This window comes from Bos mutus, chromosome 25 (assembly GCF_027580195.1).
Source record: "Bos mutus isolate GX-2022 chromosome 25, NWIPB_WYAK_1.1, whole genome shotgun sequence".
In the NCBI taxonomy this organism is placed as follows: Eukaryota; Metazoa; Chordata; class Mammalia; order Artiodactyla; family Bovidae; genus Bos; species Bos mutus.
The window spans coordinates 23,330,877-23,347,793 of record NC_091641.1 but is presented as its reverse complement, the minus strand read 5'-3'; the positions used below and the strand labels follow the sequence as shown (position 1 = coordinate 23,347,793).

The following is a 16,917-nucleotide window of genomic DNA, read 5'->3' as shown; positions in this document are numbered from 1 at the left end:
ACCTCAAGGCTGTATATTGTCACCCTGCTTATTTAATCTGCAGAGTACATCATGAGTAACTTGGGGCTGGATGCAGCACAAGCTGGAATCAAGATTGCTGGGAAAAATATCAATAACCTCAGACAAGCACCGTTATGGCAGAAAGTGAAGAGGAACTGAAGATCCTCTTGATGAAAGTGAAAGAGGAGAGTGAAAAAGTTGGTTGAAACTCAACATTCCAAAAATTATGATCATGGCATCGGGTCCCATCACTTCATGGCAAACAGATGGGCAAACAATGGAAACAGTGACAGACTTTAGTTTCTTGGGTTCCAAAATCACTGTAGGTGTGACTGCAGCCATGATATGAAAAGACGCTTGCTCCTTGGAAGAAAAGCTACGACCAACCTAGAGAGCACATTAAAAAGCAGAGACATTACTTTGCTGACAAAGGTCCATCTAGCCACAGCTGTGGTTTTTCCAGTAGTCATGTATGGATGTGAGAGGTGGCCCATAAAGAATGCTGTGTGCCGAACAACTGATGCTTTTTAACTGTGGTGCTGGAGAAGACTCTTCAGAGTCCCTTGGACTGCAAGGAGATCAAACCAGTCAATCCTAAAGGAGATCAGCCCTGAATATTCATTGGAAGGAGTGATGCTAAAGCTTTGGCCACCTGATGTGAAGATCTGACTCACTGGAAAAGACCCTGACGCTGGGAAAGATTGAAGGCCGGAGGAGAAGGGGATGACAGAGGATGAGATGGTTGGATGGCATCACTGACTCGATGGACAGAGTCTGAGCAAGCTTCAGGAGCTGGTGATCAACAGGGAAGCCTAGCATGCTGCAGTCCATGGGGTTGCAGAGTCAGATATAACTGAGCGACTGAACTGAACTGACTAGATAACACATGGTTCAGAAAAATAAAAGACTTGAAACCATCTTTATAGCAACTTTTAAAAACTACAGTTTGAAACATGAAACAATTTATTACAAGATGCTGTATCAGATGAATGGCCCTTTACGTTGAGAACGAAATAGAACAATATCATTTACAGAAGAGAGGTTAACAACTAAATGTAGATAATGAATGATGACAGTGTTAAGATACACAGAAAATGTCAAAGTAACACAAATAATTAATACTTAAAAAAAAACCTCTAAATCATAGACTACATCTGAAAGCAGATTTCTTGGCTCCTACTACACAATCAAGATTGTACTATTTTTTCTGGGTTTTGCTTAAAAAGAAAGTACCTCCCACAAGTTTATTTCATTTCTACCACTGCTCGTTTTACTTCTCAAGATTCCCACTGTGTGAAAACCAATACAACAAAAAGTGATATGAAATTTTAAAAAACCTTGCCTCAGAATTTATGTTCATTTTAGGGTACACATCACACTGCACCTTTAAAGCGGCTACCAAGAAGAAGTAAGGCAGAGATCATTAGGATGGGGCAGCCTCAGCATCTCCAGAACAGAGAAAGCAGGCATAGGCATGCATGTATTCAAGAGATGGGGGTGGCTTTTTCTTCCTCCCCAACAGAACAAATGGGAACCCCTAACTCCTGTCTTAGGGAGTTCCAACAACAAGGGGTGAAAAGAACTAAAGATCAATCCAGGTTTTGAGGAATCTGCTAAAAGTGAGAGGAAGCAACATTATTCATTCTTTGTTATTTAAAAAAAGCCACCACTTCTAAAGTCTATGCTAATTTAAATTCTACACAACCAACTTATGGGCATTTTCACCATGAATGCATAAAAATAAATTTGTCAATTTGCTTAAGTTAAGCAAGTTTTTTAAAGCCACTCAAATTTAGACCTGTCTATTGAGTCCATCACCACAAAGGCTTTCATAAAGAAAGTATGGCACTGCACTAGAATTACTTAGTCTTAGAACTTATAAACACATCAGCTATTCCTACACAACCTTTATGATCTTCTACATCCATTTACCACCCCAACTATCGTTCCTCTAAGGTTTTTCTTGAAAGGATAAAAAAAAAAAAAATCTACTTTAATATCACCCTACCGACTTGATGGACATGAGTTTGAGTGAACTCCGGGAGTTGGTAATGGACAGGGAGGCCTGGTGTGCTGCGATTCATGGGGTTGCAAACAGTTGGACACGACTGAGCGACTGAACTGAACTGAAAGTAACATTATCCATGAAGTCATAGGTCTGATATGCTAGTTACGCTTTCATTAATACACGTTAAAAAAATATAGGATAAAAAGTATTCATCAGGCAAAAATCATCTCATGTACCATCAATAGTATTAAAAAAACACCCCTTTGTATACTCATTTCAGCAGCACATACACTAACAATGTAACCAAAGCCACACTTTGGGGAACAGTGATTTAGTACCAAATTCTTCGTTGCAGGTAAGGAAATAGGCTCCTAGAGTGGGTGTAACTTGCCCAAGGACACACAGAACTGGTGGCAGACTCTAGACTAGAACTGAGTCCAGTGGTGGTCTACTAAAGTAGAATCTACAGATGGGTAAGATACAGGGAGAATTAGTCCTTGGGGACTTCCCCAAGAAGTGAACTTCAAGGAGTTGCTAAGCCCTTTGACAGCAGATCCAGGTTTTTCATTTTCTCTGAGAAGCAATACACAAAACATGGTATTTGCCAGTGGACTTTCAAAGAGTGTCTGGATGGGCTGAAATAAATCTGTTGCTTCCTTCCCGAACTCTCATGTGGTTTTCCCAACCTCATTGAATCTCAAGGCGTGCTGCCAATGATAAAAATGTCTCCTGGATCAGTTTCCCACTTTTGGATCCAACAATATCCTAGCCACTGATCTCCTGTCCCCATTGCTAGACTCATGCATGCTCTATATGGTTTCAGGAGGAAGATTTTCCATCTCTGGGTTTTAGGCTAGCTTTGGAAACAGGCTGGAAGTTTCCATTACAGAGTTACTCCAGTATTTCCCAGATACCCAGACCTGGTTTTATTTTCAAGTGATAGATAACTTGTGTCTACTATGTGCCTAGCAATGTTTTATACACTGTCCCATACTTCCCATATAAGAGAAGGCGAAATGGTATCGTTCCTGGCCTGTTGGGAGCGGCCAATCCATGTTTCACTGTACATGCAGGCAGTTAATAATAACTAACATTATTAAATGTTTATTTATATGCCAGGCATTGTGCCGTGTCCTGCAAATGTCTTATTGACTCCTCACAACTATTTACTGTGATTATTTTCACTTAATACATGAAGGAAACAAGGCTTAGAGATGCTAAGTGGCTCATCCAAGGTCAAGTGACAAGTACATGGTGAAGTTCAGATGCGACTACACAGATGCTCTTACCTGTGCACTATGTACACTTGAAACTTTAAATTCACAGTCAAAGGAAGCATGATTTCTATGTATCTGATTTCCTAAAAGTGAGCTTCTTTATTGCATTAGGGCATGCATGTATTAAATTAAAATATATATATAACACATTCTGAGTGCCATTTCATACTGACTGAGGAAGAGTTTGCTCCTTGTAATCTGAAACTATGTAATTTGCACTCTCTTGACCAAAAAAAAATAAGCCATCAAATTAAAACTAAATGCATATTGTTACTTATCACCAAAATCAACTTTCAGTAACCTTATTCCTGGTGGCTTAGTGGTAAAGAATTTGCCTGCCAATGCAAGGAGATGGGATTCAATCCCTGGGTGGCGAAGATCCCCTCAAGGAGGAAGTAGCAACCCACTCCAATATTCTTGGCTGGAGAACTCCATGGAGAGAGGAGACTGGGTTATAGTCCACAAGATCACAAAGAGTTGCAAAGAGTTGGACAGGACTGAGCGATTGAGCACTCACAACCTTATTCCTACTTTGGGGATACAACTGGAGTACTAATGTGGTATAATAAAAAATATATTTGGCCTTTGTCCCCAGTTACTACCAGAGGTCCTAAAACCCCTGGAATTCCTTTACAGATAGACTTCTTGTTATTCATTAAGGAGCAGGGTTTGGACCACACCTGAGTTTCTTTTTGATAGTTTGAATTGAGGCTACCTTTGTCAGAAAGCCCAGGCATATGACTAGAACTTTCAGTCCCACCTTTAGCCCTTAAGGAAGGGAAGGGTGGCTGAAGTTTCATCAACAAAGGTCAGTGCTTTAATAAATTATGCCTACATAAAGGAACCACAACTGAAACTGAAACAAGGCTAGGGGAGCTTCCGTATAGTCAAAGCTATGGTTTTTCTAGTAGTCATATATGGATGTGAGAGTTGGACCATAAAGAAAGCTGAGTGCCAAAGAATTGGTGCTTTTGAACTGTGGTGTTGGAGAAGACTCTTGACAGTTCATTGGACTGCAAGGAGATCAAACCAGTCAATCCTAAAGGAAATCAGTCCTAAATATTCACTGAAAGGATGGATGCTGAAGCTGAAGCTCCAATATTTTGGCCACCTGATGCGAAGGTCTGACTCACTGGAAAAGACCGTGATGCTGGGAAAGATTGAAGGCAGGAGGAGAAGGGGATGACAGAGAATGAGACGGTTAGATGGCATCACCAGCATGATGGACATGAGTTTGAGCAAGCTCCAGGAGTTGCTGATGGACAGGGAAGCCTGGTGTGCTACAGTCCATGGTGCTGCAAAGAGTAGGACATGACTGAGTGAATGAACTGAACTGAGGGGAGTTTATGGCTTCCCAGGTGGCACGACCTGCTTGCCAATACAGATAGACATAAGGGATGCAGGTTTGATCCATGGGTTGGGAAGATTCCCTGGAGAAGGGCATGGCAACCCACTCCAGTATTCTTGCCTAGAGAATCCCATGGACAGAGGACCCTGACAGGCTAGTCCATAGGGTTGCAAAGAGTCAGACATGACTGAAGCAACTTAGCACAGAGGGGAGCTTCAGGATTGGTGAATACACTGATGTGCTGGGAGGCTGGCATGCCCAGAGGGGACATGGAAGCTCTGGTCCCTAATTCAAATCTTGACCTATTCAGGTCTTCCATTTGGCTGTTTCTGAGTTGTAGCCTTTATAATGAAACTGAATTCATAAATATCACATTTTACCAGCTAAATGAGTCATATGTTCTAGCAAATTATCCATCGTGGGGGAGGGTGGTCATGGGAACCCCTAAATTTGAGGTCTGCCAGGCAAAAGTGCAAGGCGGAATTTGAGACAACCTGATACTTGCGGCTGGCACTTGAAGTGGGGCAGTCTCCTGAGACTGAGTCATTAACCTGTGGGAACTGCACAAACTCCAAGCAGTTTGTGTCAGAAGTGAACTGTTGGATTCTCAGTGATGTCAGAAAATTGTTGAAGGGACAGCATAATTAACCTCAGGAGAAGAGATCCATATTACAACCAACTTAACTGATAGTTATTTAATTGAAGCCGCCTCCCTTGATCTAATCATTAAATCTGTAGCTGTCACCAATTCAGAGCAGTACTTGCCATTTTCAGCACTAGAAGAAAATCTGGCCTTATGTCAGATTCACAAGTACCTGGTAGAATAAAATTTCTATTAAAAGACTAACGATGTAATGTGACCTGCTAAAGAGACCATGTAATGTTACAGAACTATGAAGTCAAAATATATTTTCTTTAATTATTTTAGTTGTAGTTTAACTCACATTTAGTCCCCATGAGAGAATCATGAATTACCTCAATAGTTTACATGTAACTGTTCCCTTTGGATAACAGACATTGTTAAATGACAATCACCACCACACAGTATTATGTACTTAACTCAAACCCTAATGGACCCAGGAACAATACGTTCGCTCTTGTTTGCCAACTTCTTATTTGTCAAAAACAAAAGTCAAAAGAGAGATCTCAAAGAAGTTAGGCTTAAGCAGTCAATCATGACCAACTAGTCAATCTTGAAGACCAATCTGGTCAAACCAGACACTGCACTCATCCCTTCCCATCAGGAACACACTTTTCAATCAGGGGAGAGAGTACCGTCGTCAGAGACCTGGTCAGGGGCACTGGATTACCCAACTCCAAAGGTCCCCGTTCTCCTCCTTGTAAATGGTGTTGTCCAGCATTGGGCAACCTTGTGGGCCTGTTCCTTCCTGATCCACTCTTCTCCTATCAAGTGCCACTGTTAGCAATTTCTACCTTTTCCCAGCTGGACAACCAATGGAATTTCTCCTCACCCTGTGCACATGGCCCACAATATCATCACTGCCACCACTCTGCACTCCCAAAGGCCTGCTTCCTGAAATGTTCTCCTCCCGAGCAACTGAACCCACATTATCTAAATGCCTCTGCAAAGGTGTTTAGACTTTTCTCTTGCATATAATATTAGTAAACCCCCAAGCAAAATTCTCCTACCATTGACATCAGCTATAACCAACTGTTTTGAGTAAATGACTGGACAAGTGACTAGTTATTTCAAAGAAAAACTAATTTACTAGGAGAAAAAGAATCACAAAAACATCCTTTAAAATGAACACATCACTCCTTACTTTTGAACTGTACTCACGCAGAATAAAGAAAACGTCATCACTCTGAGAATCTGGAACTTCTAGCACGTCTATAATCTTGCCACCCAGAACACATGCTGCTAGAGTCCCAGCACCCTCACTGGAGTGGTATTCCTTGCCTTCCCTTCCTGTTTAAAGGCAGCCACTAGGTGGTCATCAAGTAGATATAAAGTAAATGTTTAATTGGAAACAAATTTGTTTCACGGATTTTTTTTTTTTTAAAGAACAAAGCAGTTGTAGATATTTTCACAGAGCCATTCTAAAAATGTTTTGTCCATGGATATACCTGGATTTTCCTGTTCATATTCCAAGGCAGGTCACTGGAAATGGGAATATGCAGGTCAGCATTTTGCACAGGCATTCTGGACAGCATATAGAAGAGACCAAACACCAAGGATTCAATTAAACTCAAACAAACTCTACTGAGTGCCTACAAGGATATATTTAAGGCAGTGTAAATGAGAAAACAAAATCAGTGCAGAGAAGTCCTATACCTGCCAGTACCTTCTCTGTAACTGTAAGCAAGTTTACTAACCTTTATAGATTCCCATTTACCTTCTGCTTTTTGATCTGTTTTCAGCCTCAAAACATTCTGATCGACTGAAATCTTATGGGGAAACCCAATGTAACAGCAACTTTAGCAGAGTCAAACTTGGGTGTGGTGGTGGGGAGCAGGAGCAGTGAAATGGAAGCTAGACAGCAAGATGAGGGGGTTTTCCATGTCTACCACGGATATACTCCACAAATGACCCCTGAGAGGGCTCTACATATCCCAGTTTGAAAAATTATGATGCCAGATATTCTAAGACTCTTTGAGGGTCTTCTTCCTGCTTATTCTTAGCTGGACAAAGAATTAAATGCATTCAATATAGTAAATGCTATGACTTGAGTCTTGTTCAGAATCAAAGTTATAGTCACACACCAACTCACTTTTAGGCAAACATTGCAGAAACCAAATACTTCATCAATCAAAAAGAGTTAAAAGCTATAACCAAACTCTGTGACCTTGATATGGTAGAAATGATCTACTTTTAAAATAATGAGAGCAAGTTTTTCCAAAGCACTGTATCCTAGACTGACCAGCAGAGATTAAGGCAAAAATGACAAGTCCTACACTATGCAGTGATGCTACCCAAGATCCTTGGTCAGTCATCATATCTGGTCTGGATCTTCAGGCCTTGGTGACAGAATCATTTTCAGTCCCCAGGTCCTGAGGCTGAATCCTCCAGCAGAGCAGGGAGAACAGGAACAAGGATTATGCATTGCAGCAGTATGCAATCTAAGCTTGCATGATACAGTCCAGCCCAAAACCCAACAACACACCTTGGTCAAAGGACACTGCTGAACAAGGACAGGCCCTCAGGAAGTCAATAGTCATCAATATGATGCCTACTTTTTTCATATAATCAGGTTGGTATCAGGGCACTCACTGACCATAATGATTTATTTTGATACAAGGACTATTCACCACCTCAAGATCCCTTTACTGAGCTTCCCTATTCTGATGTATGGTATTTAAATAGTTTCATCTTAAAGAAGAGGATTTGGCATTTCTCCCCTCCCATTTTCCCCTTTCTACATATCACAACTTCAAAAGATTAGTTTGAGCCACTTCAGATAATTAATATGTTAAGTTCTTACTTGTAATCATTCACTAATTGAATAAGACAGGTGCTATAGTAATCGCCTTTCCCCCCCAAAATAAGTAGATTCCTCCATGACCAAGAAAAACAGATATAAGAACTGGTAAAACTAGATTTGAATTGAAATACACTAACTCAATGAAACACTCTGGTCCATTGTGCAGAGAGCTTCAGAACACTGTTCCAACATTTAGGGAGAATTGATCCTGGTTCACTGGTATCAACATCTGTAAATAGACACAAAGAGGTAACTGTAAGTAATCAAGAGCTGGGGGAACAGGAGTCACCACGTAATTACCATTGTTTCATTCAGAGTTACCACATCTTCACCTTAAAACAACTGGCAGCCAGTGTACAATTAACTCCTCTTACTGCAGCACAAAACAGTAGCAAAATCAGGTTAATTTTAAGTCATCTAATGCAATGCACACCCACAACTCCAAAAGTAAGTGGCATCAACTCTTCTTTCAGAAGAGTTTGTCTAAAAGCCCCAGGAGTTTAACAAACTCACTGGTACTCTAGATTAAAAGGCCAGTTCAGGTCTGAGAATCTAAATTCATTTAGGTTTGTAGATTCTTTCCCCAAACACAATTAGTGGCCAATGCAGGGGTCAATGGCTTCTCCCTGTATTCAAGTTCCCCTCCTACCCATCCTACCCATTTCACAAATAAGAGCCACCAGTCTCCAAACTGACTGATGAAATTTCAGCCTACAGGGTATTTTCATACTTGAGTTATAACTGAAGATGAATAGTGGACATCTTAATAATCCATTAGCTAGATTAAAATCCAACATTAAGATACAACCTAGACCAAAGCCACATGTGTGCATGTGTGTGTGTATGTGTGTGCGTGCACATGTGCACTGTTGCTTCAGTCCTGTCCAACTCTTTGCGACCTGATGGACTGTAGCCCACCAGGGTCCTCTGGCCATGGGATTCTCCAAGCAAGAATACTGGAGTGGGTTGCTATGCCCTCCTCCAGGGGGATCTAGGGGAGGGATCCAACCCAGGGATCAAATCTTGAGTCTCTTGCATCTTCTGCACTGGCAGGCAGGTTGTTTACCACTAGAGCCATCTGGGAAGCCTGTGTGTGTGTGTGTGTGTGTGTGTGTGTGTAAGTGAAAGTGTTACTCACTCAGTCATGTCTGATTCTTTACAATCCCATGGACTGTAGCCCATCAGGCTCCTTTGTTCATGGAATTCTCCAGGCAAGAATACTGGAGTGGGTAGCCATTCCCTCCTCCAGGGGATCTTCTTGATGCAGGGATTGAATCCGGGTCTTCTACATTGCAGGCAGATTCTTTACCATCTGAGCTACCAGGGAAGCCGTCACATATAATCAATTCTCAGTTCTTTGAGTTACTCTGCAGTATAAAGGGTAGAGTCTATTGTTTGCCTAATTCTAGCTGTTCACTTGCTTGCCAACCAAAGACTTCCTATTTACATTCAAGTTGGGGTTCAGTAAGTCAGTTCAGGCTCAACTCCAACCCTTTCATTACCCCCAGGACTGCCCAGGACTATTCAAGTTACTTTTGATAATCCATTTACCCATGCTAGAACTTAAAACAGGTGACAAGTCCAAAATTTCTGATTCATTTTTCGCAAACACGAAACAGTTTTACATAGCATTTCTGATACTAACTTTACTACAAACAGCCCAAGCAACATTTAAGTCTCTCAAATGCCTAGCTCAAAGAGCCAATTCACTCAAAGAACACACTAGTCACTGTTGTGGTGTTCAAAAGAAACAGCATATTCTGACTGTTTCAGCCCACTGAAACATTTGGCTCAACAGGGCCAAATCAAGGAGGAGTCCTGATTGGGCCTCTCAAGTGGACAATCTGGTCAAGGTGAAGCTGAGAAGCAACTGGCTACTAGAGATGAATGGCCCCAACAGAAGGCAAAAGTAGGTTACATCACTTGGTTACATGCCAGCCCAAAGATGCCGACAGAGTGGGATTATGCCCCAATGGTCATTTATCTAACGTAATCCAGAGTGAACTTTTAGCACCAACCTACACACACACCTCAGCTGAATGTTATTAGTCATCAGGCAGACCAGACAAAAATGGAAATAGCGCAACATAAAATCTGCCTTCCTACGAAAAACAACTTCAAACTTAAATTGTAATGGTCATCTTGTAGACCAACAGGGGCATATTATTATCATGTGCCCAATCTTCAGCCCTAAATTCACAGCTAGAAGCAAAAGAGGATTCATATACTAGAACACATTTGGGATACCCATTATGGAATTTTAAAAAGCATGTAAGACGAAATCCTATAAGGAAAAAGGCAACCTCTCAATTGAACATCCCACTGAATTCTTAACTTGTGGCTTGAGATTCATCTGCCAGAAAAGACCCAGATAACCACTGCCTCCTCCTCTCCCACTCTCAGCAGGGTGACCTTTTTTCCCCTACAATACTCTAAGTAAAGTGAAAGTCGCTCAGTCATGTCCAACTATACAGTCCATGGAATTCTCCAGGCTAGAATACTGGAGTGGATAGCTGTTCCCTTCTCCAGACAATACTCTAAGAGTATCCTTAAAATACTATGTGGCAAGACTCTGGGAAAAACAACAGAATTACAAGGAACATCATTTTCTATATCCTTCTCCTTCTTGCTCTTATTTTGCCTACCTATTCTGAGCCCAGCCTCCATCTCTCTGACCTAAACTCTTTTCACTCTTCTCTTTGATCACTGCTGCTAAGTCTCTTCAGTCATGTCCGACTCTGTGTGACCCCAGAGACAGCAGCCCACCAGGCTTCCCCGTCCCTGGGATTCTCCAGGCAAGAACACTGGAGTGGGTTGCCATTTCCTTCTCCAATGCATGAAGGTGAAAAGTGAAAGTGAAGTCGTTCAGTCGTGTCCGACTCTAGCGACCCCATGGACTGCAGCCCACCAGGCTCCTCCATCCACGGGATTTTCCAGGCAAAAGTACTGGAGTGGGGTGCCATTGCCTTCTCCGCTTTGATCACTAGGCTCTAGCTATTACTCCTACCCCTATCCTCCCCGACCTCCTCTTCACCATTCCTTTCTTCCCACTCTTTGGAACTTGCCATACTCCAGCCCAGTTTCTGCACTAGCTAGTCCCTAAACCTGGAAGTTTCCTCCTGTATTTTTGCAAAGCGGGCTCCTTTTTATTTAAAGCTCAACTTCAGTGTTGCCTTCTCAGAAAGGTCTAGACTGTACCCCAGTCAGACACTTTCTATCACAGCACTCACAATCACAGATAAGAGCTGATTTTCTTCAGCTCTTATCAAAATCCAATTTGCTTATTTATCTGTCCCCACCCCACTCCAATGTATGCTCCATGAGAGCATGGACCTTACTGCGATGTTCTTCTTTGTACGCCCACTGCCTAAAATACTGGCTAGCAACTAGTAGCCTGTCAATAAATGTTTGTTGAGTGAATGAATTTTGGACTTTGTATTCAATGATTCCAAATCACTAAGGTGAGAACAGTAGTCATTTTTTCCTTTTGTTGCATTTCTGTGAAACATCCAAACATGCTGTTACTTGTACAATGAAAGCATTAAATATTGTTTTATCAGGCCTGAAAGCCCTGATGAGTAGGATGGAACCCATTATGATAATTCTAGCAATATGCACATAAACTCAGTTACAGAGGGACAGGATTTACAGACACTTTCTAATCATCAAAGGATCGCTAAAATTTGGGAACCATCTCTTCAAGTTCTTTAGAAAACAGTTCCAGACTCACAAGGACTTTCAAAGAAAATATCAACACCAAAGTAGGAATCATTACACTTCGCTCTGAAATCCATACTACAGGCTAAAGAAGCACTACTCTCCCCACCCCCCCCTCACAAAAACCAACAAAACATCAACAAAGAGATCTTCTTTTCAAATCATTCTTTGCTAAATAATTTTTTCACATCCGTTACTGGTTTGTATTCTTCCCTGAAAGAAAATTAAGCAAATCATGCTGTCTCATGTAAGACCACCTATACACAAAGAATAAACTAAATAAATAAGATGGAAATCTGCACAAGCCAAATTTGTCACTGAAGACTTGTGTGCCAGACACACAAAAGAAAAAATAAGAGCTATTGTCCAATTGTAGAAACAAAAGAGTAATACGGGGTTTTCTGTTCTCCAAAGTGCATCATGAAGTGTGGGTGGAGAGAAACAAGAAATCTAGAATTAGCCTAACATCAAATCATTTTGGAAAGAGTTGACAACATTTAAATTCCTCACACATAAAGTATTTAGAGCAAGAGACCTTGATTCCTGGGCTATGATGCCATTTAGGAATCCTTGCAAGGGCTTTGGAATTCCAGTATTCAGAGGGTAAAACGCTCATTTTAATAGGGAGCGACCAGGGATTGAGAGATACTTCCAAAGACAGACAGCTTGTAACTGAAGTATTACAAAGCTTGCAGTTAAGACCTGGGATGGAGGCGGAACACCAAATTCAAAAGAGGTAACCAAGATACCAAGTGCAATAAAAAAAAAAAAAACCACAATTACCACCTAGTCACGGAGAATTAAAGTGGAAAGGAGGGCTATGCACGGGAGAAGATTGTAGGGGGGGGGGAATGGGGAAAAAAAAACAATACATTTGTCACTCTGTCCCACTTCCTATACAGGATACGGGCAAAGCTTCCAGCCCCATCACCTCAGGCACAGATAGTTATCGTATATAGCAATGGTGCATAGGAAGGACTTCAGGTCTGAGCCCCTTAATTCCAGGGCTGTTAATGATTAAAGAGGAAGATGGGGGTGGGGAGGTAGATGAGGGCGGAGGGAGCTGGAGATTCACCCACCACCTCTCGTTTGGGCTCCTACCTCACGGCGCTTACAAGGCGCAGAGGACCAGAGTCCGTGCCCCCTCCAGGGCAGCTCCGGCCCCCAGAGCCCCAGGCCCTGGGTTGAGGGGTGCTGGCGGTGAGGAGGCAGGGACAGTAGGTAAGTTTTCTGAGCCCTGCGGCTGACACGCCACAGGCTCCCCTCACAGCCTCTCCTTCCAGCGGGACCAGTCCAGACAAGGAGCTGATTTCCACGCCTCCCCTTCCACCCCCCCTCCCTTTCTCGAAGGTACCCAGCCCCCGCCCCTTCATCTCCCAAAGCCTCCCCTTTTCCTCAAACCCCCCCTCAAACTCACAGCTGCTCCAGAGGTTCCTCCAGTCAAACCCTTTCTGGAAACGACGGCGGCCCGGCGGGTCCAAAACACCTACCATCCCCGCTCGCGTTTCCAGGTTCCCTACCCCCTCCGCCGCCGCCGCCGCCGCCTCTTCTCCCACCACTGCCGCCTCCTCCCCTTCATCTGCCGCCCACCAGCGGCGGCCGCCCCGAAGCCCCGCCCCCTCCATCGTCTCCTGCATCATCACTTCCGGTAACCCCGCAGGCCGCCCGCTTCGGCAGGCGGAATAGGAAAGGAGAGAGGAGGGAACGAGTGGCAGTTTGCGTCATGACGTACGCAAAGACGTACGAAGCTGTCCCCAAGTAAGGGCAAAGACTTAGCAACGCGGAGGGAGGGCAAGGAAGAGATGGAGTGGACCATTTTTTTCGCTGGAATAGGGTGGCGAGAGGAGAACGAAAAGGGGAAAAGGGAATTAAGGAAAGGATGAGTTTGGCTATCTTGTTGGGTATACGGCGGAGCGTGATCTAGAGTTTGAAGTTTAACGAAGGGTCGAGCCTACCCTCGACTTGGGACTAATGCTCCCACAGAAGTCCGTCCGGTGGTTTGGTCCGGTCTGGCCTACCAGACCTGCTAGAGAGCTCAGTCCGCCGCCGCTCAGCTGCGCTCCCGGCGCCGCCTCCTCCCAGCCTGCCGGAGGCTGCGGTGCTTCTGTGGGTGGGGGAAGGCTGGACTGACGCAGAGTGAGTGTTGAGGATGGAGACGCCGACTCCTGGCGCGGGAAACGGGGAAGGGGTGGACTCCTCAGGGGCAGGGATGGGGTGGGGGTGGGGGGGTACGACGTTGCTAGGAGACGAGCCTGTGTGACCCCAGCCTCGCGAGGGCTGCTTGGTGTCACCGCCGCTCGCCTCAGGAACCTGCTAAGGGAAGCGGCTTGAGGGCCAGGAAGGGGAGGCCTGATTTGGGAACGCTGAAATGCCGATTTGGGGCCCATCTCTGAATCCTTTGGATTCCCCCAATGTGTTGATGAATGGGAGATTAATAGGGGCAAATCCGGAGGCGAGGCGTCTAGCCGAGGAAGGTTGACACAAACGAGTACCCTGCACGATACTGAGATTTTCTAAGATATAGAGAACTAGCTTCTTAAATCCTTTGGTCCACGAAAAACGTTGCTACGGGAAATTTTTCGAGTCCGGGAGTAACTTAAAAAGTAAATCAATAAGGTAGATATCAGCAGGTAAGAAATGCCCCAAAGGAAGTAATATCAGGTGAAGTGGTAGAAGATAAGGGGAAAATGAAAGTCGCTCAGTCGTGTCCGACTCTTTCCGACCCCATGGAGTGGGTAGCCGTTCCCTTTCCAGGGGTTCTTCCCAACCCAGGGATCGAACCCAGGTCTCCCTCATTGCAGGCAGATTCTTTACCAGCTGAGCCACAAGGGAAGCCCAGAAGATGAGGGGAGGGCCACTCTAAATCAGATAAGACTGTTCAGAGGAGGCCGGGTTTGCAAAAATCCCAGAAAAGAGGGAAGCTAGGGAATGAGCTTTCTAGGTGGAGAAAAGAAGGTATCTAAAGAAGGAAACGGCGAGAAAGTCAGATGCTTGGATCAGAAAGGGAAGAACAAGAGTCAGAGTGGTCTGTGATGGAGAAGTGGCATGGCCTGATCAAGCATAGCTTAGCCCAAGGCGAGAGCTTAACTGTTGGGTTACTGGAGAGTTTAAGAAGGAGTGACAGATCTCATTTACAGTTTTAGAAAATCATTCTTGGCTCCTGAATAGAGAAGGGTACAAGTGGTCAGACCTGTTTGGCAGCTGTTGCAGTAGGCCAAGGGAGAGGTGACAGTGAAATGGAAGAATTAAATTCAGAATGTATTCTGAAACTAGAACTTGCAGGACTTGTTGCCAAATTGGATATGAAGTGTATGTGAAAGGATGGAACCAAAGATGACTCCTCAGAGAAAATAGTTTGGAAGGCACTCTATTCTTTTAAACATACTAGTTTTGATAAGTTTGTTAACTGTCCAGGTAAAGATGTTGAGAAGTTAAATATGAAAATCAAGGGAAAACTCAAGAGAGATAATAAATGTAGCAGTTTATTCCTAAATCACCTAAGAAGAGAGTGCAGATAGAGAGGAAGGCCTCTGTGGGAAGCCCTATTTTGCTTTGTTAATCAAGGAATAAAAAGTAAATTTAAGAATGCTGGTGAAGTTTTGAAATTGGGCAATTTTGGCTTAACTGTTGTGCTGTTAAATGTTTATGTATTGAAACATACTCTTGGCAGGGTAGGGGAGAGGAAGGCCACTAAACTCCTTGGGGCTCTTTACATTTAGATATCCATAGAAGGAAAAGCCAGCAGAGGAGACTGTACATATAAAGCCTCAAAGATAAAAGGAGGCCCTGTAATATTCTTGAATAATGGGACCCACCCTCATAATCACTGAGACTCAGCCTGGAAGTTCTGGCTCAAATCTCTTTCTTCCTTTCCTCTGCCAGCTGTCAGTGCTTTTGGACTCCTGCTTAGGTGGTTTGTGTTCACTGTAACAAACCTTACTTTGCTTATTGTTTATGGGTCTGACTATCCTGTGAATTGTTTCTTCTTTGTGCCCTGTTGGCTCCTCGTTCAGAGCTTTGCCCATAGAGCCCAGTGTATAGGAACTGTGTGTCCTTAATGTATAAACCATGAATTTCAACACCTTCTGACGAAGGAGCATTTGTCCCTGATGTTGCTGCTGCCTCCATCACTAGATATGGTTGATTTCATAAAATCTAGAAAGAGTATCAGAAGAATAATCAGAAGGGACTTCTCTGGCCGTCCAGCATTTAAGACTTCATGCTTCCACTGCAGGGATTGCTGGTTCGATCCCTGCTTTGAGAACTAAAATCCCATATACCAAAAAAAGAAGAATCAGAAGGCTTGGATTTCAGTCCTGGGTCACTACTGACCAGCAGAATGGTCCTGTTCTTTGAGCTTAAGGGGTTACAGATTGGCCTAGATTACAGATAACAAAATGCCTGAAAACATGGTTTGGCCCATAAATTGATCTAAATTATTTTTTTTAATTTACTTGCCAAATTAAAAAATTCAATTTTCAGCTTCATTTGAAAAAGTGACAATCTGGCAACACCAGCCTGAGTTTCCTGCACAGCAACAGTCAGCTGGAGCCCGTGAGATTCTTTTCCCTTCCTCTACCTGCCTGACCCCTATGGACATTTGATTTGCAGTTCTTGGTTTAGAGCTCTGCTGTCTGTCTGTACGCACAAACTACATGTAACTATTTCAATTTAAATGAAGTAAAATAAAAAATGCAGTTCCTCAGATGTACTCACCATATTTCAGGTACCCAGTGCCAGCGGCTACCCTGTTGGACAGCAAAGATAGAAAATATTCCCAACATTGAAGAAAATTCTATTGGTCAGTGTTGGACTGGAGAAACTTAAAGATGCTCTCAGGTCTAATCATTCTGCACACTAAAGATGGATAGTGTGGCTATCCATGGATAGTAAAGTCATTGCTCCTACTCTGAAGGAAATTTGTCTAGTAAAGAGCTCCTGTGCCTCTGCAGATGGGGAAAGTGGTTCATTCAATAGTTGGCGGGTACTTGGAAACTGTCATGAAGGCGGAGACCCCCTGTGCGGAGTAAGGCCTATATATCAGATGGTTGGATCAGGGGTCAGGTGTATCTAAGGCTATAAGCAGAGCCCTTTTGTCTGCTTCTTAATCCAATTCCTTAGGAC

At 43.4% G+C, this 16,917-nt stretch overlaps 2 protein-coding genes across 14 annotated transcripts in view; one reads left to right on the top strand and one right to left on the bottom strand.

Moving 5' to 3' along the window:
* Window positions 1–13,886, bottom strand: part of DCUN1D3 (defective in cullin neddylation 1 domain containing 3) — a 59,860-nt gene extending 45,974 nt beyond the window's left edge. For 2 of the 11 annotated variants that reach the window (XM_070362925.1, XM_070362926.1), the window contains exons 1-4: window positions 13,211–13,373; window positions 9,215–9,443; window positions 8,214–8,305; window positions 6,722–6,797 (exon numbers count right to left, since the gene is read on the bottom strand). The gene's annotated coding sequence lies outside the window, so the exon portion shown is untranslated. Of the gene's footprint in view, window positions 1–6,721; window positions 6,798–8,213; window positions 8,306–9,214; window positions 9,444–12,894; window positions 13,084–13,210; window positions 13,374–13,748 lie in introns of those variants that run through there. The other 9 variants (XM_070362931.1, XM_005895564.3, XM_070362927.1 and 6 more) reach the window with 8 other exon arrangements.
* Window positions 13,799–16,917, top strand: part of LYRM1 (LYR motif containing 1) — a 39,240-nt gene continuing 36,121 nt past the window's right edge. Inside the window, exon 1 of one of the 3 annotated variants that reach the window (XM_070362935.1) lies at window positions 13,799–13,929. The gene's annotated coding sequence lies outside the window, so the exon portion shown is untranslated. The remainder of the gene's footprint in view (window positions 13,930–16,917) is intronic. The other 2 variants (XM_005895563.2, XM_070362937.1) reach the window with 2 other exon arrangements.